Raw genomic sequence first — 21270 nt, 5'->3', positions numbered from 1 at the left:
GCTGCTTGTTATCATTGTTTTATAAAAGGAGGAAGGGGATAGATTAAATGACTATGGATCAGACAATTTAACTTCAGTGCTCCACAAATTGTTGGGAAATATTCTAAGGGTTGGCATTATCTTGTATTCAGTTGAAGACCAGTTCAGGCTTTTTCTTAATTATTTCTTCAACACATTTTGTTTTCGGCCTATTTTTGTCTTCCTTGTTACAGGTTAATCACGGGCTGTAGGTACAGATTAGTTCAGGAAAGATTTTGTCTGACTAACTTCTAAGCTTTAATGAGTCTGTTATGTTCTTGATTGCTTGACTTTGTCTTCCTACTTCTTGTTTATTTATGGCTTCTTTTGAAAAATAAACCCTGCAGTTGTTTTTTGACTCCGCTTTGTTGAGTGTTCTGATCTAGTTGGATGTCAACCCCCTCACTTCAAACACAATTCACGATGTTGAATATTCGTACATTGCTAGATCCGGCCAAATATCAGCACCAACTGCACTTCATTTTATTTTCACCCATTCTTCACATAGAACAGTACAGTACACGAAGAGGCCCTTTGACCCACAATGTCAGTGCCAGACATGATACCAAGACCAACTCTTACCTGCCTGCACATAATCCATATCCCCCCATTCCCAGCATATTCATATGCCTATCCAAACATTTCTTAAATGCTTTATCATATCTGCCTCAACCACCAGCCCCTGGCATTGCATTCCAGGCACACCCCACTGTCTGTGTAAAAAAAACTTGCCCCGCACATCTCCTTTAAACTTTGCCCCTCTCACTTTAAAGCTGTGCCCTCTAGTGTTTGAACTACATATGAGCTATATTTCAGTAGCGACAAAGAGCAGGTATGCAGGCCCATGTTAGAATTACTGAGGCCAGCAATAGCAATCAGACTGAGATCAACATAGAGGTTTCAAGCACAAAATTAGTTGGAAGGGGATTTAGATAATACTTAAGTTTGTAAATATCATGTTGAAGGTAAAGCATTAATAAATGCAATTATGCTAAATATGCTCTTCACTAGCCTGCCTACCAATGTTGCCATGTACTTGCACTCCTAGGTTCGTCTTTTCCATAACACTCTCCAGGACCCTGCTATTTACTGTTTAAATCCTGCCCTGGTTTAACTTACCAAAATGTGACATTTTGCCTTGTCTGAGTTAAATCCCATGTGCTGATACTTGGCCAACTTTCCTAATGAATCTAGATCTTGTAATCATAGGTAGCCTTCTTAACCCTGCAGTTTCTTCATAAGTAGTTCATGAGTTCATACATCATAGGAGCAGAAGTAGGCCATTCGACCCATCGACTCCACCATTCAACCATGGCTGATCTATCTTTCCCTCTCAACTCTATTCTCTTGCCTTCTCTCCATAAACATTGACACCCTTACCAAGACCTTCTCTCTGATAAATACTGAAAAAAAGTGACATTTCCTGGGGGTGGATGGTTACACTTTCCAAGAAAGAATCATGAAATCTCCTACGTTTGCTGTCAGTTATCCAAAACTATCCAACTTGTGTTTCAGGCATTTGCTGCAAGGACTTTTTGTTATCACTGCATAAATATCATGCCAGTTGTCATTTCAGTAACTTGGGAGTTTTTAAACTGAATGTTGCACAATGGGTGGAAGTGAATGTGGGGAAAGCACTTGGTGAGGAGGGGCCTGTAGAGTCAAGTAATGAGATGCCAGACACACATCAGAATTTAAAAAAAGAATTCTAGTGAGTTTCCTGTAGAGTTGTTCTTGAATTTCTTCTGGGAACGTGCTCAGAATCCTCTGGAAATGTGCAATGTCTGAACTGTTGGCTAATTACTATGGTTCACTGCCTTCATGCACTTAAGCTGATGTGGGAAGACAGCCTTGAAATGCACAAGGCAGATAATGAAGCACATAAACTTCTATGGTGAAGTGTTTAAGTACAGCCTGGCAAGCAACAAATGAGATCCATGCAGTTGTTTTTAACAAGTTTTATCAACTGCAGTCTCCAACTTATGTTATGCACTTTCTTCCATAACTTCTACTTGCACAAATGAAACGATTGTAGAATCTTCCAATGACTCCACCCAACCCACTATTTTTAGATAAATTCTGTCCTTGACCTTCTCCACACGCAAACTGGAAGAACAGCACGTCATATTCTGCTTAGGTGGGTTTTTTCCAATTTTAAGTAATACCCTCCCACTCTGCCTCTTTTACCCCTGCCTCCCCCCATCTCACCATTCGCACTTTCAAACACCATCTCCCAGCATCCCAGTCACCCTGCTCCTTTCCCATCCTTGCATTCATCTCCCTCCTCCCGAATCCCATACTTGCCTTTTATCCCTCATCTTTCTCTTTCTCCCTGCCTCCTTCCACCCATATCCCTCTAGCTTTACTCTCCTTATCTGACATCCTTTCGTCTCCTTTTCATCTTTGGTTCAGTTCATTTTAGTTCAGTTTAGTTTATTGTCACATGTACTGAGGTACAGTGAAAAGCTTTTGTTGCGTGCTAACCATTCAGCAGATAGACAAACGTGATTACAATCGAGCCATTTACAGTGTATAGATACACTAGGGACAATTTACACACACTAAGGACAATTTACAACCATAACCAAGCCACTTAACCTCCAAACCTGTACGTTTGTTTGGAGTGTGGGAGGAAACCGGAGATCCTGGAGAAGACTACCCCGTTGTTTTCCAGTTTTATCTACCACTCCCACTACTCCATCATTTTGAGGAAGGGTCCCAACTTTGTAAATCTTCTGCCCATTCCCTCCACTCATGCTGCCTGACCTGCTGAGCTCCTCCAAAACATTTTTTACTAAATTTTCCAGTATCTGCAGTTTCTTGCGTCTCCATTTTTAGATGCATTCTTGGTTTTGTTGTATCACATCCACTAATATTTCAAGTCAGAGAAATTTTTTTTATTGATTATTTTATATGTTATTACTACTTGCAAAATGTAATAGCATAAAGGGCTGTCGCCAACACATAAATATATAAAAATTAAACAATTAGGCTGTCGCCGACAGTTTGCCGGGTTTCGCAGACATGATCGTGAGGAGTCTTCCAAGAATCGTAGTGGATCTCAGTGCGTCGCTGAGAAATGATCCGGGGTGAAATTTCTTGGCGACAGCTGGCTCGTCGCCAGGGATCGTTGCTTTTTGCGGGCGCTGTAGCATGCGGTCCCCAGGTTTGCTAGGTTCTCTTAGATGCATTTAGAAGCACATAATATTAAAATAAGTAAAGTCATTTCAAAATACCATAAAATGCTTGTGTTTAACCAATTTATTTACCGTCAGGACATTTGACAGGTAGATTGGAGGCGACAGTTTGACAGTCAGGTAAGCGTGGGAATTTTCGCAATGTTTATGGCCATCAGCCATTACATTTAAAGTGGGCTCCCAACCCAGATATGCAACCCAGAAACCAGATATGCATCTCCCGTACATTTTCAAAGAATGCCCACACACTTTTCACAAAAATCCACTTAACCACTTTTTAAATTAATTTTTGTAATACAGCTATTAGTAAACTGGAAGTAAATCCAGTTTATGCCTTGTTACAGTGAAGCTTGGTTTTTAAGTAACCCATACAAGATGTTATAGTTCAAAACTCTCAAGTACTTACCGACTTGTCAGTGATTTCAGTGAAAATTAGGACGCCGGAGAAGCATTGACAGCGTGGGAATTTCGCGATGTTTCCGGAGGCGGTGTAATCTCGACCTGACTCAGCATTGTCGTGGTCATTGTCGTGGGTAAAAGAAAAGGTTGGCAATCTGCTACGACTTTGACAGTCGCCGGCAGTCGCCAAACACATCGCCTAGTGGGACAGCCCCTTTACTGTATCTCTGCCCAATTTTATTCCAGAGATTTAAAAAATAAAATATTTGGAAAATCAGATCGCAATCCCCTGCTTTGTTTTATATTCCTTTGTAACTCAGTCACATCCTGTTGTACTCGTCTTAGCTTGGAAATTCTTCCATGCCTATAGAATCTTGCCTTTTTGATTAGTTTTGTGTTGTTTGCATTGAGACAACAGTCGCAGGTGATTTCCTGTCAGAGATAAAATAATTTAAAGTTCCACAATGTTTTAAAACAATTGGTAGTCCAGTGGCAAAGTGGTCGGGTTGCTGCTGAGTTGCTCCCTTGCAGCGCCAGAGAACCAGGTTCTATCCTGACTACAGGTGCCATCTGTGCGGAGTTTCTATGTTCTCCCTGTGACCGTGTGGGTTGGCTCCGGGTGCTCCAGTTTCCTCCCAGACTCCAAAGATGTGCAGGTTTGGAGGTTAATTGGCTTCTGTAAATTGTCTATCGTATGTAGGATAGACCTAGTGTATGGGTGATTGTTGTTCGGTGTGGACTTGGTGGGCTGAAGGGCCTCTTTCCACTTGTATCTCTAAGCTAATTGTTTAATTTTTATATATTTATGTGTTGGCGCTTCTCATTTTAGGATGAAGTTCAACTTTGTTGCAGGATTAACAATCCGTTAATAAAGCTGTCATGATATTAGTCTCCATTGAATCTTTCTTTAAAACACGTATCTTTCTCTTCCTCTATTTTCACCCCTTCCTGTTGAACGCAGTAATTTATTCAGGCATAATTAGTTAAGCATGACCCGCCTTCTTAACCAGCTGCTCAGATTTCCAGCAGCCTGGGTACCTTTAAACGACCAGTGACAGGTATATGTGCTGTGATTCTGCCAATTTGAACTTCTAAGATATTCACAAAATGCTGGAGTAGCTCAGCGGGACAGGCAGCATCTCTGGAGAGAAGGCATGAGTGTCATTTCGGGTCGAGACCCTTCTTCAGACTTGAACTTTTATTTCCCTGTCAGAAACTGGGTGGTTTTTGGTGTGGAAAACATCCTCTAAAATGAGAGCAGTGACTCAGCCACCCACACTACCACGGATATTATCCTTGTGAGAGTGTTCAAAAACTCCAGATCTGATCCTGTTGCTCCTGTACTGAGAAACACTTTAGAAGTTAACACAGGCATGTTGTGATGTAAGGAACCATTATGTTGCTTCACAGATTTTATAAACCCGAGTTAGGTGGATGGATGCAATTGACATACAGAACATGAGTACATTCTCCGCTGTGCAGAAACCATTTGTAAATTAAATTCACTTCAGATTGAACTGATGAGGTCTCTTTTATTTAATGTATTTGAATTCAGAGCATCTGTCATCTGTAAATTCAAAAGAACAGCCTACATGGAGAATTTTACATTTATTTCTGGGGGTGGGGTTGTCAAGTTCATACTGCCTCCTGGTTTTCCAATAAAGCCAATTAGTTTGAGTAGTGATGTGAGACGCACAGCTACATTGCTGCTAAAGATATACTTCCCCCGGTTGTACTGCTAAATATTCATTGTAGATCACCAGGTTGAGATCTATTAATGTGCATACTACCACATAATACTGTCTAATAATACTAAGAGGAAGACGCGTTGTGTTAATGGGCCAGATATTGCTGTCAAAATAATAAAGAGGCTAATGGTTCTAGTTGTTATTGTGCATGAATAGTCTCACAACTTCAGGCAAGGAGCAGGTGCATGATTAATTTCATGTGCTCATAAGTCCGTAAGTGATAGGAGCTTAATCGGACCATCAAGTCTACTCTGCCATTCAATCATGGCTGATCTATCTCTCCCTCCAAATCCATTCTCCTGCCTTCTCCCCATAACCCCTGACACCCATACAAAACCCATAGGAGGGAAGAACAATGGAGGACTCGGCATGGGGGGACCGCCATGAAAGAATCTATTTATCTCTGCCTTAAAAATATCCATTGACTTGGCCTCCACAGCCTTCTGTGGTGATGAATACCCCAAACATTGTCACTAACTTTGGTAAAATGCATATTTCTGTTAGGCCACCATGGAAATGCATTGAATGGCACAAAGTTTCTGTACTTTTACAGTAGATACAAACTAAACATAGCACAAACTGTTAAACATTGTCCCTAGAAATATCGACACCTACTTAATAGCACAGTAAATATTAATGAGAGCCAATTAACCTCTGATACTGAAAATGGATTACTATATGTGTGCAATCGGATTACTATATGTGTGCAATCGGATTACCACAGTCTGTATTTTTTGCAGAGATTACAAAAATGTCAAATAATTAAAGAAAACATTTAAATATTATTCGCTGTCTCATTTAATCCCATTAAATGTTTTCCTCTCTATTTCTCTTTCTGTATTGGATTACACATTGAATTTACCCCATTAAAAGTTCACCTTCCATTCCAGTTGCCCCTCAGCTTATTTTACAAATCTTATGTTTCATTGGTTAGGGAAATGCTCTGTTGTTTTCACATCTCCCACGATTCTTCCGAATTCTGGCTTTTTGTGAATTTGGGTTAAATAAAAGGAGGTGAAATTAACATGAGGAAATCTTCATACTTTTGGAACAATAAGAAAGATAAAAATTAGGTTGTGCAGAATCATTTTCTTTTGTACAGTTGTGATGTGTGCAGTGTCAAATTTCTGAGAGAAGTAAAATGTTAATGGCAATCAGAGATTTGTAACAAAGATTATGAAACACAAATTTTATTGCAGGCTCTCTCTGCTTTGGGACACTAATATGTAAAGCGTCCCAGAACAAGTTCAGGGCTTCCCAAGAACCATCAGTGAGGTACTTAAACAAAAGCAGAATTTCACAATATCTCTGAACTATGCTTCAACACTAAACAGCATCTCCTGGAGTAAGTCCTTGACCAGCTCTGGAAGCCAGATTTTGGAGTCTTCTGTGAATAATTTCTGTGAAATCATGCTTGACTGATCTTCTGGAATTTTTTGAGGATGAGACAAGTAAGATGGATGAAAGGGAGCCAGTGGATGTAATGTATCTAGACTTCCAGAAAGCCTTTGATAAGGTCCCGCATGGGAGAATGGTGACCAAAATTAGAGCACATGGTATTGGGGGTAGGTGTTGACATGGATAGAAGATTGGTTGGCAGACAGGAAGCAAAGAGAAGGAGTAAACGGGTCCTTTTCAGAATGGCAGTCAGTGGCGAGTGGAGTGCCGCAAGGATCGGTGTTGGGGCCGCAACTGTTTATCATATATATTAATGATTTGGAAGAGGGAATTAGAAGCAACACTAGCAAGTTTGCAGATGACGCAAAACTGGGTGGCAGTGTAAACTGTGAAGAGGATGTTAGGAGGTTGCAGGTTGACCAGGACAGGTTGAGTGAGTGGGCAGATGCGTGGCAGATGCAGAATAATATAGATAAATGTGAGGTTATCCACTTTGGCGGCAGAAACAAGGAGGCAGATTATTATCTCAATGGAGTTAGGTTAGGTAAGGGGGAGGTGCAGTGGGACCTGGGTGTCCTTGTACACCAGTCACTGAAAGTTGGCATGCAGGTACAGCAGGCAGTGAAGAAAGCTAATGGAATGTTGGCCTTCATAACAAGAGGATTTCAGTATAGGAGTAAAGAGGTTCTGCAGTTGTATAGGGCCCTGGTAAAACCACATCTGGAGTATTGTGTACAGTTTTGGTCTCCTAATTTGAGGAAGGACATCCTTGTAATTGAGGCAGTGCAGCGTAGGTTCACGAGATTGATCTCTGGGATGGCGGGACTGACATATGAGGAAAGATTGAAAAGACTAGGCTTGTACTCACTGGAGTTTAGAAGGATGAGAGGGGATCTTATAGAAACATATAACATTATAAAAGGACTGGACAAGCTAGATGCAGGAAAAATGTTCCCAATGTTGGGCGAGTCCAGAACCAAGGGCCACAGTCTTAGAATAAAGGGGAGGCCATTTAAAACTGAGGTGAGAAAAAACCTTTTCACCCAGAGAGTTGTGAATTTGTGGAATTCTCTGCCACAGAGGGCAGTGAAGCCAAGGGCAAGGTTTTAAGAGAGAGTTAGATAGAGCTCTAGGGGCTAGTGGAATCAAGGGATATGGGGAGAAGGCAGGCACGGGGTATTGATTGGGAATGATCAGCCATGATCACAATGAATGGCGGTGCTGGCTCGAAGCACCTATTTTCTATTTTTCTATGTTTCTAAAGAGTGGTGGGTGTATGAAACAAACTGCCTGAGGAGATGGTTGAGGCAGATACTTTTGCAATGTTTAAGAAACATTTAGACAGGTACGTGGATAGGACAGGTTTGGAGGGATATGGGTCAAATGGTGGGACTAGTCTAGACGGGACATGTTAGCTGTTGTGGGTATGTTGGGCCGAAGGGCATGTTTCCACGCTGTAAGACTCTATGACTATCCCAACATGCAACTAAATTTTATAGTTAGAATTAGTCAGGATCAAATTTATGCTCTATGGTACTGTCAATCCTCATATATTCCAAGTAAGCAATGGACTGATTTTTCCAAAAGTGGCAAAAATATTGCTGTTGATTTGAAGCTTACTTTTTGAAACTTCCATGTGAAATGATCTGGCCAGTAAGCACTTACTTGCTATAATGGGTTGTCTTTTGTTATTATTCCTGTAAAGTGCTACTTAAGAATTTTTGGCGAGGCAGTGACTTTGAATGAGCAGCGGCACGCAATGGTTTCTTGGAATGGGATCTGCATGTTAAAATGTGTAAGTTTGTATGAGATCAAAATGTCCCACTGCAACCACAGCCTTTCTGCAGCAACAGAGAATGAAGTTTGAACAGTCCTCACAAAGCAAATATCCGGACAGTTTATGCAGAACGGAACAGCAGATGCTGGTTTATACCGAAGATAGGCACAAAGTGGTGGAGTAACTCAACAGGACAGGCAGCATCTTTGGAGAAAAAGGATGGGTGACGTTTCAGGTGGGGACTCCTTCTTCAGACTGCTTCATGGTCAACCTAACACTCTGTGGCTCTTTTGCTCATTTCACCTCCTACTGGTTTATACCTCCCCCACCCAACCAAATGACATCCTATATACACCGCAAGCAGTCATTCCCTGTTTCCCATTTGCATCCAGCATCCTTTTGGCTCAAGGTGGCAGAGTTTTCCGTTTGATCTCACATGCTAGTTCTCATTGACACTGGTGTTTCTCTCAGCTGTAACACCAACCTGACCCTGCTTTCATTCTGAAGAATAGTCCCAGCTCAGAATCATCGCCAAGCCATGACTGCCTCACTGCCTGTGTTACTCGAACACTTTGTGTTCAATGCAATATTCTGCAGTACCTTGTGTCTCCTGACCTTGCTTTTGGTTATTCTGCAGCAGGACTCTGTGCCATGCTATTAGCCAACACTTCAACTTACATTTCTGGAGACTTGTGACAGACAGCACAAAAACAAACCCTTTAGCTCACCATGTCCATGTTAATCATCAAGAACCTATTTCTACTAATCCTATTTACTAAGGCCTGCTCTGCAATCTTCGATGCATTGACGTTTCAAGTGCTTGTCTAGAATTCAACTGCTCGTTTAGACCTTATGTGCTCTAATAAGTTTTAGACACGTCAATATTATATTTCATCGGTCAGTTATGATAATGCTGTTTGGCACGAACATTCATTTTGAATGAAAATGAATTGAATGTTATGACCTTAAAGGTTGCTGATTATTTTGAGGCCTACACATGGCTGATTTTTAATTTCACTTCATTTTATTGCTCATAAGGTTGTGAGCAGTGGTTAATCAAAGTTCTCTGGTCTGCGAGGAAGGTTTTGCGTGCAGTACATAGCGCAGCAGTGTCTCGACTGGCATTGAAGTATGAACATTTCCCTCCATATGTGTCCGTATTTACCTCAAGACAGATGCAAAACATAAATTCCACACTGGTTAAAATTTACGAGTCGTCTTTAAATACAGGAGAGGTGCCGGAAGACTGGAGGGTGGCAAATGTTGTGCCTCTATTCAAGAAGGGCTGCAGGGAAAATGCTAGGAACTATAGGCTAGTGAACTTAACATCAATAGTTGGAAAGTTACTCGAGAGTATTCTGAGGAATAGGATATACAGGCATTTAGACGGTCAAGGGCTGATTAGGGATAGTCAGCATGGTTTTGTATGTGGGAGGTTGTGTCTCACAAATCTGATTGAATTTTTTTGAAAAGGTCGATGAGGGCAGTGCAGTAGATGTTGTATATATGGACTTTACCAAATCTTTCAACAAGGTTCAGCATGGTAGGCTACTCTGGCAGGTTAGATTGCATGGGATCCAAGGAGACATAACTGAATGGTTGGAAAATTGGCTTTGTGGAAGCAAGTAGAGAGTGATGGTGGAAGGTTGTTTCTCGGACTGGAGGCCTGTGACTAGTGGTGTGCCTCAGGGTTCGGTGCTGGGCCTATTACAATTTGTCACCTGTATCAATGATTTGGATGAGTACATACAACCATTGGATGAGGCCATTAACCTAGGTCTACCATTCTCATTCACAGGTTTGGTCTTTCATGCTGATTCCGTAGTTGTTCAAACTATTTTCGTTGCCTTTGATCCAAAGGCACCAATGAGCATGTCCTAAAGGGTTTTACATTTCAAATCATCCGTTTTAGTGTGGAAGACCGATTGTCATTTCTGCTGGAAACCCCTTTCTTCAGCTGCATTCATAAAGCCTCACTGGATTACACAAATCCAGTAAAAGCTATTTCCTAATGTTTGGGGAAGGATACCTATTTTGTTGCTTTATGTTGCCTAATTGCTCCGATCCATGGGAGACTTGACTTTAGTAATTATGTAATTGATTTAACATAGAACAAAGAACAGTACTACTCAGGAACAGGCCCTACAGCATACAATGTCTAGATTGAACATAATGCCAATGTAAACTAATCGGACTGCAAGTGATCAATATTCCCCAGCCCCTGCCTGTTCATGTGCCCATCTAAATACCTCTTAAATTTGCTGTAATATCTGCATCCACTCCTTCCCCCAGCAGTGTGTTCCAGGCACCAACCTGTGTGTAAAAAAATTGCCTTGTAAATATCCTTTAAAATTTCCTCCTCGCACCTTAAACCTCTGCCCTCAAGTATTTGAATTTCTAACCTGAGAAAAGACCCTGTGTATGCCTCTCATAATTTTATATACTTAGTTTTAGTTTAGTTTAGAGATACAGCGCAAAAGCAGGCCCTTCAGCCCACTGAGTCCGCGCCGACTAGTGATCCCCGCACATTAACACTATCCTACAAACACTGGGGGCTATTTACATTTATACCAAGCCAATGAACCCACAAACCTGCACGGGTTGTGGGAGGAAACCAAAGATCTCGGAGAAAACCCATGCAGGTCTCTGGTGCTGTAAGGCAGCAACTCTACCCCCCTCAGCTTTTACCAGGTTTTTGTCCCTCAGCCTCCAGCACCAGAGAAAGCAATTCTCACTTGGCGAACATCTCCTTATTGAGAATACTTTACAATCTGGGTAACCATTCTGGTTTAATCTCTTCTGCTCTCTCTCCAAATCCCTCCACATCTCCCCTATAATATGGCAACCAGAATGCTACACCATACTCTAAATGTGGCAAAAACAAAGGGTTACCCCGTTGCAATATGACTTTTCAACTTTTATACTCAATGCTCTAACTGATGAAGGCAAGTATGTTACATGTCTTCTTTGTCTTTCTGCATTGTCATTTTCACAGAGATTGCAGCCCAAAGTCACAGTGCTTTTGAGGGTCCTCCCCTTTACTGTTTACTTTCTTCTTACATTTAACCTCCCAAAGTGCAACACCTCATACTTGTTTGGAGTAAATTCCATCCGCCATTTCCCCATCCATATTTCCAACTGATTTACATTCTGCTGCATCCTTTGATAACTTTGCCCATTGTCTACAACTCTGTCAATTATTGTGCCGTCTACAAACTTATCCATCAGCCCATCTTAATTTAGGTCCGTCATTTATATAGAAACATTGAAAATAGGTGCAGGAGTAGGCCATTTGGCTCTTCGAATCAGCACCACCATTCAAAATGATCATGGCTGATCATCCAGAATCAGTATCCTGTTCCTGCGTTTTCCCCATATCCCTTGATTTCATTAGCCCTAACTCACTCTTGAATATATCCAGTGAATTGGCCTCCACTGCCCTCTGTAGCAGAGAATTCCACAGATTCACAACTCTCTGGCTGAAAAAAGTTTTTCCTCATCTCAGACCCAAAAAAGTTTATCTTCATCTCAGTCCTAATATATCACAAACTGCACTGAAACTGTGGAACACCAGTGGTCATAGACCTCCAGTCAGAGTAACACCCCACCACTGCTACATTCTTTCTATGGCCAAGCTAATTTTGAATCTAAACTACTAAGTCTCCTCGGACCCCATCTATGTTCATGTTATAATCGCAAGTATTGCCTGTGTTTTGGGCAAATTCTCTCAACTGCTTCCAAAGCAGAAACAGAACTACCTTATCTTTATGGCCCCGGATCCTGATCATTTTTCACACCGTTTTTTGCATACGCCCTGTCAAATTCCATCATAGTTTTAAAGACCCCCCAACCTGTCAAATTATTATGTCACTCCTCAACCTGAAAAATTCTTCTCTGCATTGCTGACTGTAGGTCAGTTATTCTATCCATTTAAAAATGTCAGTCATTGAATGGAAATGAATTTCAGAGCCCTTTAGACCTCTGCATCAATGAACTTCCCTGCTGTATTACACCTGGCTAAAAAATCTAGCATAATTTTTAGTTTACAACACAACAGCTTGTGAAAACAGGGGATTAAATGAGTGCCTTGGTATACGTGATAATATAGAAAGCATTGAACCATATACAACATCACACAGTGAATTGTTTGTGTTACTCTCTGCACTCAGATTTGCAATAGAGAAAAGAAGAAATAGCAATCAAGCAGGTGCACTGCTTAACTATTCACTAATATTCATAGATTTCAACTCAGAAGTGACATTCAGTGCTAATGAAAGAGTATATTGATTATGTTACAGTCACCTGAATATACATATGCATATTTAGTGTTCCTCAAAGGTTAAAGACCCATTTTTTTTTAGTTTAGAGATACAGCACGGAAACAGGCCCTACGGCCCACCGGGTCCTCGCCGACCGGCGATCTCCGCACATTAACACTATCCTACACACACTAGGGCGGCACGGTAGCGCAGCGGTAGAGTTGCTGCTTTACAGCGAATGCAGCGCCGGAGACTCAGGTTCGATCCTGACTACGGGTGCTGCACTGTAAGGAGTTTGTACGTTCTCCCCGTGACCTGCGTGGGTTTTCTCCAAGATCTTCGGTTTCCTCCCACACTCCAAAGACGTACAGGTATGTAGGTTAATTGGCTGGGTAAAAATGTAAAAATTGTCCCTAGTGGGTGTAGGATAGTGTTAATGTACGGGGATCGTTGGGCGGCACGGACTTGGTGGGCCGAAAAGGCCTGTTTCCGGCTGTATATATATGATATGATGATATGATAGGGACAATTTTTACGTTTACCAAGCCAATTAACCTACATACCTGTACATCTTTGGAGTGTGGGAGTAAACCGAAGATCTCGGAGAAAACCCACGCAGGTCACCGGGAGAATGTACAAACTCCGTACAGACAGCGCCATAGTCGGGATCGAACCCGGATCTCCGGGCACTGCATTCGCTGTAAGACAGCAACTCTACCACTGCGCCACTGTGCCGTTTGAAGAATATTTTAAGAATGTCGAAGGCCTATGTTAATTTAGTAGTGTGGATCTATGTACAATGTTTAACTTCAGGCTCAGAGTATTCCATCTTATAGATATCTCAGGTAAGAATAGCTTGCCTTTGCAATGCACTTTTAATTTGGGAAATAGCCTGCAACAGTATACAGATGGGGAGAAAACAATACCATGATATGGGTAAAAAAATAGGAACAATTTGCTTTTATATAATACATTTTTACAAATTGTGGGTGTTTGAAAGTGCTTTACATTCAATAAGGTATGTACTGTTATGTAATGTTCAATAAGGTACTGTTATGTAAGAAACACAGCAGCCATTTTGAATACAGCAAGCTTCCACAAGCTTTAGTGAAGAGGGATAACCATCAGCTAGAATGCCAGATGTAATTCCCCTACTCTTCTTTGAAGTTATGATTTATTTTTAGGTTTAGGTTTATTATTGTCACGTGTACCGAGGTACAACTGAAAGCTTTGTTTTGCAAGCTATCCAAACCGATCAGGTAAACTATACATAAAAACATGAGTAAATAAAAAATAATAAGACATGAAGTCTTTTATACCAACCTGAGAGATTCAAGACTAGAGTCATAGAGTAATACAGTGTGGAAACAGGCCCTTCAGCCCAACTTGCCCATACCAGCCAACATGTCCCAGCTACATTAGTCCCACCTGCCTGCATTTGGTCCCTATCCCTCCAAACTTGTCCAATCCATGTACCGGTCTAACTGTTTCTTAAACGTTGGGATAATCCCAGCCTCAACTACCTCCTCTGGCAGGTTGTTCCATACACCCACCACCCTTTGTGTGAAAAAACTACCACCAACGTAGTAAGGTATGGCAGTGGTATAGATAGTAAAGCTGCTGGCTCACGTCTCCAGTGCCTTGGGTTCAAGCGTGCTCTCTGGTGCTGTTTGTGTGGAATTGACACATCCTCCCTGTGACAGTGTGGGTTTCATGAGTTCATAAGTGATAGGAGCAGAATTAGCCCATTCAGCCCATCAAGTCTACTCTGCCATTCAATCATGGCTGATCTATCTTTCTCTCAACCCCATTCTCCTGCCTTCTCCCATTACCCCTGACACCTGTGGGGTGTGGTTTGTGGGGTGTGGAAAGTCTGTGGTTTCGTCTGGGAGCTCCAGTTAACTGCAACATCCCAAAAATGTACAGATTAGTAGATTAATCGGCCACTGTAAATTGCTTTTGGTACGTAACTGGGCGATAGAATCTGGTGGGAACTGATGGAAACGTGAAAAGCATAGAACATGGGATTAATGTAGGATTAGTGATGGAGGGTTATTTGAATGGCAAACTCAGTGAGCCAAAGGACCTTCATGACCAAAGGGATAGATATCAGTTGTATAACAGCCGCAAAATTGAACAATTTATGATTTGTGCTAATTACACTTAAAATACTGAATAGAGAATTGTTATGACTTACACCATCATTATATTGTGCTTGGATTATTAAAACTGATTGGAGCGTGATTGAGCCATGACCTTCACACTGTTGACCGAGCTATTACATACTGCTGGGGTGTGGCATCCTGCAGCGTACACCCTCAGTTGAACTTAGGCCTTTAATTACCAATGTTACCTTCCTCCAACCAATTTAAACTTGCACTTTCATGAAGGCTGTGGGGAAGTTGATGATGAGGGACCATTCTTGCTAAGCATACTGGAGTGTACAAATAGTCCAGCGGTCTGTGATTATTTGTAACTAATGGGGTACAACGTCCTCACCACAAATTGATAGATGTATGAACACTAATCACACGCATGCATTACAAAATACAGTTATTTCGCAGCAAACTGCAGGCTATTAAAATTGGTGTGGTGCTGCTGCAGGTCTCGATAGTTTGCTCCATTTCAACCACTGACCTTTTCAAATTAATGGAATAATTGACCTCCAGACAAGACGCAGGGAGGAAATATTCAAAATGGGCATAATTAGCCTGTTGGTTTCCTAATGTATTACCTGATAGAATGAACCACGGTTGAGAAAATTGCAATTTGTGACCCTCATCTTGAGGTTAAAAATAATTAGAATTAAATGCCAGTTTGTGATGGCAAAAAATTAAGATACTGAAATAAACAAGCACTTCAATTCAGAGATATCACCAGCATGTATTTTGCAGAAAGTAATGTTAACATTGCCCTGCCAATGAGATTTATTATTACTGTATTATTTAGTCGTAAAAATAAATTTAGAAGGGATGCATGCTGATATTGTAGCGACCATAGAGAATGGTCCGGGTCGTCGAACCCTCAGATTGACCAGCAAGGTCACGTGTGAGCGCGACCGTAGGGATTGGTCCAGAGAGCGACATCGCTGATTGGCCAGCATTGTCATGTGCGCTTTTGGCGCCCGAAATGTTCAGTTCGGCGAAGTCTTCGAAGAAGACAGTAAGTTTTTGATGGTTGTCCTTTACCTTGTTGTTTAACTTTGTATTCGAATATTGCGGCTGCAATAAACTTCTTCTACAACCAACAAGTTTTCGGACTCGCCATATTGGTGACCCCGACGTGATCTGGACGATCACCGACTATGCAGGAACACGACGCCTCGTTGTTGAATGCCGCGCCTGGCACACCGGAGTTAAGCGTGGTAAGCGTTCACCTTCCGTTGTTTTGGACACATTCACCGCAATCTTGGTTTGTCCACACCGAAGCCCAATTTCATATAAAGAACATATCGGCCGACTCGACGAAGTATTACTACCTCGTCAGCGCTCTATCACCGGAGACGACCACACGTGTGATGCGGTTCATCGTTAATCCGCCTGCGGAAAGCAAGTACGAGGCAATGAAGAAATTGTTACTGCGAACCTTCGGGTTTAATAGGCATGATTGCGCTGAAAGACTTCTGCACCTACCGGACCTCGGAGATCGACGGCCGTCCGTTCTCATGGCCGAGATGATGATGCTAGCCGGTGAGCATACGGATTGCCTCATGTTCGAACAGGCATTCCGAGAGAAGCTTCCTGAGGATGTCCGACTGCTGCTCACGGATTGTTCTTTTAAGGACCCCGAAGCATATGCAGCGAAAGCGGACGCGCTCATAGCGGCTAAAAACAAGGCAAGCGGTTCGATCAACAAGGTCTCGACATCAGTGACCACGCCACAGCGACATCAAGATGGCGCCGCGTCTCCCGCCAGTTCTCCGAAAGCCCGCCAAAAAGATCCGCACAAGCGCGGCTGGTGCTATTATCACCTACGATGGGGTAGAGAATCCCGCAACTGCCGCTCACCTTGTACCTTCACGGGAAATGCCTCGGCCGATCGTACATAGGGGCAGTTGCGATTGGCCAGAACCGACGCCTCTACGTCCACGATCGATTCACGGACACAGAATTTTTGGTAGACACGGGAGCCATCGTCAGTATAGTGCCGCCGACCGACCTCGAAACCAGAACGGGTAAGACAGGTCCCACCCTCATCGCGGTTAATGGCAGCCCCATTCGCACTTTCGGTATACGGAAGATGTCCCTTGTGTTAGGCCTCCGCACGTACGAATGGCCATTCATCATAGCAGACGTCAGACAAGCGATCCTAGGCGCAGATTTTCTCTGGGCTTTTTCACTGGTCCCTGATGTCCACGGTAACGACCTCCGACCCTCCGCCAGCGAGGAGCCCGTCGCTCCGACAATCGCCTCCCCGCCCAGCCCTACTGTCCAGGCCGTCGTCGCGGCCCCTGACTTGTATGCTGAGATCCTGGCGGAGTTTCCAGAGCTGCTCATCCAACGTTTTGACACGCCTTCGGCCAAGCACGGCATGGTCCATCACATCCGCACCGAGGGCCCTCCCGTTTTCGCTCGGGCCAGGAGACTACCGCCAGACAAACTGGTGGTGGTACGGGCGGAATTTAGGAAGATGGAGGAAATGGGCATTGTCCGTCAGTCCGACAGCCCGTGGGCCTCGCCGTTGCATATGGTCTCCAAGGCATCTGGGGGGTGGAGACCATGTGGCGATTATCGGCGTCTCAATGCTGTCACCACGGCTGATCGCTACCCCATACCGCACCTACAGGACTTTTCGTCTGGGCTGGAAGGAGCGGTGGTGTTCTCCAAAATCGATTTGGTGCGAGGATACCACCAGATTCCGGTGCGGCCGGAGGACATACAGAAAACTGCCACGATTACTCCGTTCGGGTTGTTTGAATGGTTGCGTATGCCTTTCGGTTTAAAGAACGCGGCACAGGCTTTCCAACGACTAATGGACCGTGTGGGTCGGGGTTTACCCTTTGTGTTTATTTATTTAGACGACATCCTGGTCGCCAGCCCCTCAGTGCAGGAACACCAGGTCCACTTGCGGACTGTGTTCCAGCAGCTCCAAGACCACGGGCTCATTATCCAACCCTCCAAGTGTCAATTCGGCCTCCCTTCTCTTGATTTTTTAGGGCACAGAATTACCCCTGCTGGCGCCTCCCCTTTGCCCGAGAAGGTGGAGGCTATCCGGGCATTTCCCAGGCCCACCACAGTAAAAGGACTACAGGAGTTCGTAGGTATGGTTAACTTCTACCATAGGTTCGTTCCGGCAGCTGCGCGGGTCATGCGCCCGCTCTTCCAGTGCCTTGCGGGAAAACCAGTAGAGTTGATATGGTCCCCGGCCGCAGAGTCGGCTTTTACAGCAGCTAAGGCAGCATTAGCAGACGCCACCATGTTGGTCCACCCGAGCCCCTCCGCCCCCACGGCCCTGACGGTTGACGCCTCTGACGTGGCGGTGGGCGGGGTCTTGGAGCAGCAGGTCGGTGGCCGTTGGCAGCCCTTGGCGTTTTTCAGCCGGCAACTAAATTCGGCTGAGCTGAAGTATAGCGCATTTGACCGAGAGCTTCTGGCTCTCTATTTAGCTGTTCGTCATTTCAGGTATTTCCTTGAGGGCCGCCCATTTGTAGCCTTTACGGACCACAAACCATTAACATTTGCATTTTTCAAATTGTCTGACCCATGGTCGGCCCGCCAGCGGCGGCACCTGACTGCTATCTCCGAATTTACCACCGATGTCCGTCATGTCGCGGGTAAGCTTAATGCCGTTGCTGACGCCCTGTCTAGACCTGCTGTTTCCCCTATTTCGGCGGTGGACTGCGAGGTGGATCCCCAGGAGCTTGCGGAGGCACAGCTTCTAGCGGATACCGCCTCGGCATACCAGTCCACCACTTCGGGATTGAAGTTGGCTCAGGTAGCCTGCGGGCCGGAAGGCACAAAAGTCTGGTGTGATGTTTCCCTTCCCCGTCCCAGGCCGGTAGTACCGCCCTCCCTTCAGCGCCGGGTTTTTGATGCCATTCATGGGCTGGCGCACCCGTCCATCCGCTCCACCTCTGCTTTAGTAGCAGCTCGGTTTGTCTGGCATGGCCTACGGAAACAGGTAGCGGGTTGGGCGCGTTCCTGCGTTCCCTGTCAGACCGCTAAAATCCAGCGCCATGTCCAGCCTCCCGTACAGGGGTTCGAGGTCCCAGCAGTTCGTTTTTTCCACATCCACCTGGATTTGGTCGGGCCTTTGCCTTCCTCCCGGGGCTACACCCACCTCCTCACGGTGGTGGATCGGTTCACCCGGTGGCCAGAGGCTTTCCCATTGTCTGATATTTCGGCAGCCTCTTGTGCCAGGACTTTGGCCCTCCATTGGGTAGCTCGTTTCGGGGTCCCGGCAGTTATTACCACTGACAGGGGGCCGCAGTTCACTTCATCCCTCTGGGCCGCGCTCGCAGAACTGTACGGTTCCAAGTTACAACCCACTACTGCATACCGCCCCCAGGCAAATGGACTTGTAGAAAGGTTCCACCGTCAACTTAAGGCGTCCCTCAGTGCAAGGCTTGACGGCCCGGACTGGGTAGACCAACTCCCCTGGGTTCTTCTGGGCATCCGGACTGCTCCTAAGCAAGATCTCGGTGCGTCGTCCGCGGAGCTAGTATATGGCTCGACACTTCGAGTACCCGGAGATTTGTTTCCGGAACCCTCAGACCAGCTGCCTCCAGTCCCATCAGTCTTAGCATCTCTCCGGGCACGGGTGGGTTCCCTGGCTCCAGTTCCGACTTCACGTCATGGGTGTCCCATGGTACATGAACCGCCTTCCCTGAAGGACTGTGAGTTTGTGTTTCTGCGAAAAGATTCCCATCGTGCCCCGTTGCAGAGGGTCTATCAAGGGCCGTTCCGGGTTTTGCGTAAGGGAACGGCTACCTTCACCTTAGACATGTGCGGCAGGAGTGAGCTCGTCTCGGTGTCCCGGCTCAAACCTGCACACTTGGATCCGGATCAACCAGTCCTGGTCGGCCAAACCCCTAGGAGAGGCCGACCTCCGTCAGTTCCGCTCAGTCCAGGAACCCCCGTTCCGGCAGTTCCTCCAAGTCCGGAATCCCCTGCTCCTGTGGTTCAGGCTGCCCCTCTCCTTACTCGTTATGGTCGCGAAATCCGGCTCCCTGCTAGGTTCCGTACCTCGGGTTCTGGGGGGGTCATGTAGCGACCATAGAGAATGGTCCGGGTCGTCGAACCCTCAGATTGGCCAGCAAGGTCACGTGTGAGCGCGACCGTAGGGATTGGTCCTGAGAGCGACATCGCTGATTGGCCAGCTTTGTCATGTGCGCTTTTGGCGCCCGAAATGTTCAGTTCGGCGAAATCTTCGAAGAAGACAGTAAGTTTTTGATGGTTGTCCTTTACCTTGTTGTTTAACTTTGTATTCGAATATTGCGGCTGCAATAAACTTCTTCTACAACCAACAAGTTTTCGGACTCGCCATAATATTATAAATATAATGTGCTTCATAATATATCGAGGGCTCCCTTTTTAGAGGACAATAGATAGACAATAGACAATAGGTGCAGGAGGAGGCCATTCGGCTCTTCGAGCCAGCACCGCCATTCAATGTGATCATGGCTGATCATTCTCAATCAGTACCCCGTTCCTGCCTTCTCCCCATACCCCCTGACTCCGCTAACCTTAAGAATAGAATAGCTTTTATTGTCATTCGTTTTACCGAACAAAATTAATTTGCCAGCAGTACAAAAAAACAAAAAACACAAGACACACAACCCCAACACAAACATCCATCACAGCGACTCCAAACACCCCCTCGCTGTGATGGAGGCAAAAAACTTCCTCTCTCTTCCCCCATGCCCCTCCCACGGACAGACAGCTCGACCCCTACCGAGGCGACCGACCCGCACAGCCCCCGCTAGGAGATGGAAAGTCCCGCAGCCATACAGGGCGATGGAACGCCCTGCGGCCGAGCCGTGCCGGGCGCTGTTAAGTCCCGCGGCCGAGCCGTACCGGGCGATGGAAGGCCTCGCGGCCGAGCCGCACCGGCGTTGGAAAGGCCCCCGGCAGAGCTGCACCGGCGCTGGAAAGTCCCGCAGCCGTACCGGGCGATGGAAAATCCCGTGGCCGAGCCGCACCGGGCGCTGTTGAGTCCCACGGCCGAGCCTCGCCCTGAGGAAGAGACCTAAAAAAAGAAAGATTTCCCCCACCCCAGTCCACCCCACACCCCACACATACACAGCCAAAAACAAAAGACCCCACACCAACACACAAACAAAAAAGGACAAAGGACAAACAGACTGCCAGCGAGCCGCAGCCGTTAGGCGCCGCCACACGCGACACAATTAAGAGCTCTCTCTTGAATGCCTTCAGAGAATTGGCCTCCACTGACTTCTGAGGCAGAGAATTCCGCAGATTCACAACTCTCTGACTGAAAATCTTTTTCCTCATCTCAGTTCTAAATGGTCTACC

The 21270-nt window shown here is 45.0% G+C and overlaps 1 protein-coding gene across 1 annotated transcript in view; it reads left to right on the top strand.

Moving 5' to 3' along the window:
* The window catches only part of gpr158a (G protein-coupled receptor 158a), a 445865-nt gene that overhangs the window by 138868 nt on the left and 285727 nt on the right, over nt 1-21270 (top strand). The window lies entirely within an intron of this gene.

The sequence above is a fragment of the Rhinoraja longicauda genome, chromosome 2 (genome assembly GCF_053455715.1).
Source record: "Rhinoraja longicauda isolate Sanriku21f chromosome 2, sRhiLon1.1, whole genome shotgun sequence".
NCBI classification, from domain to species: domain Eukaryota; kingdom Metazoa; phylum Chordata; class Chondrichthyes; order Rajiformes; family Arhynchobatidae; genus Rhinoraja; species Rhinoraja longicauda.
The sequence above is the reverse complement of the archived record's forward strand: the minus strand, read 5'-3'. Positions and strand labels throughout refer to the sequence as shown.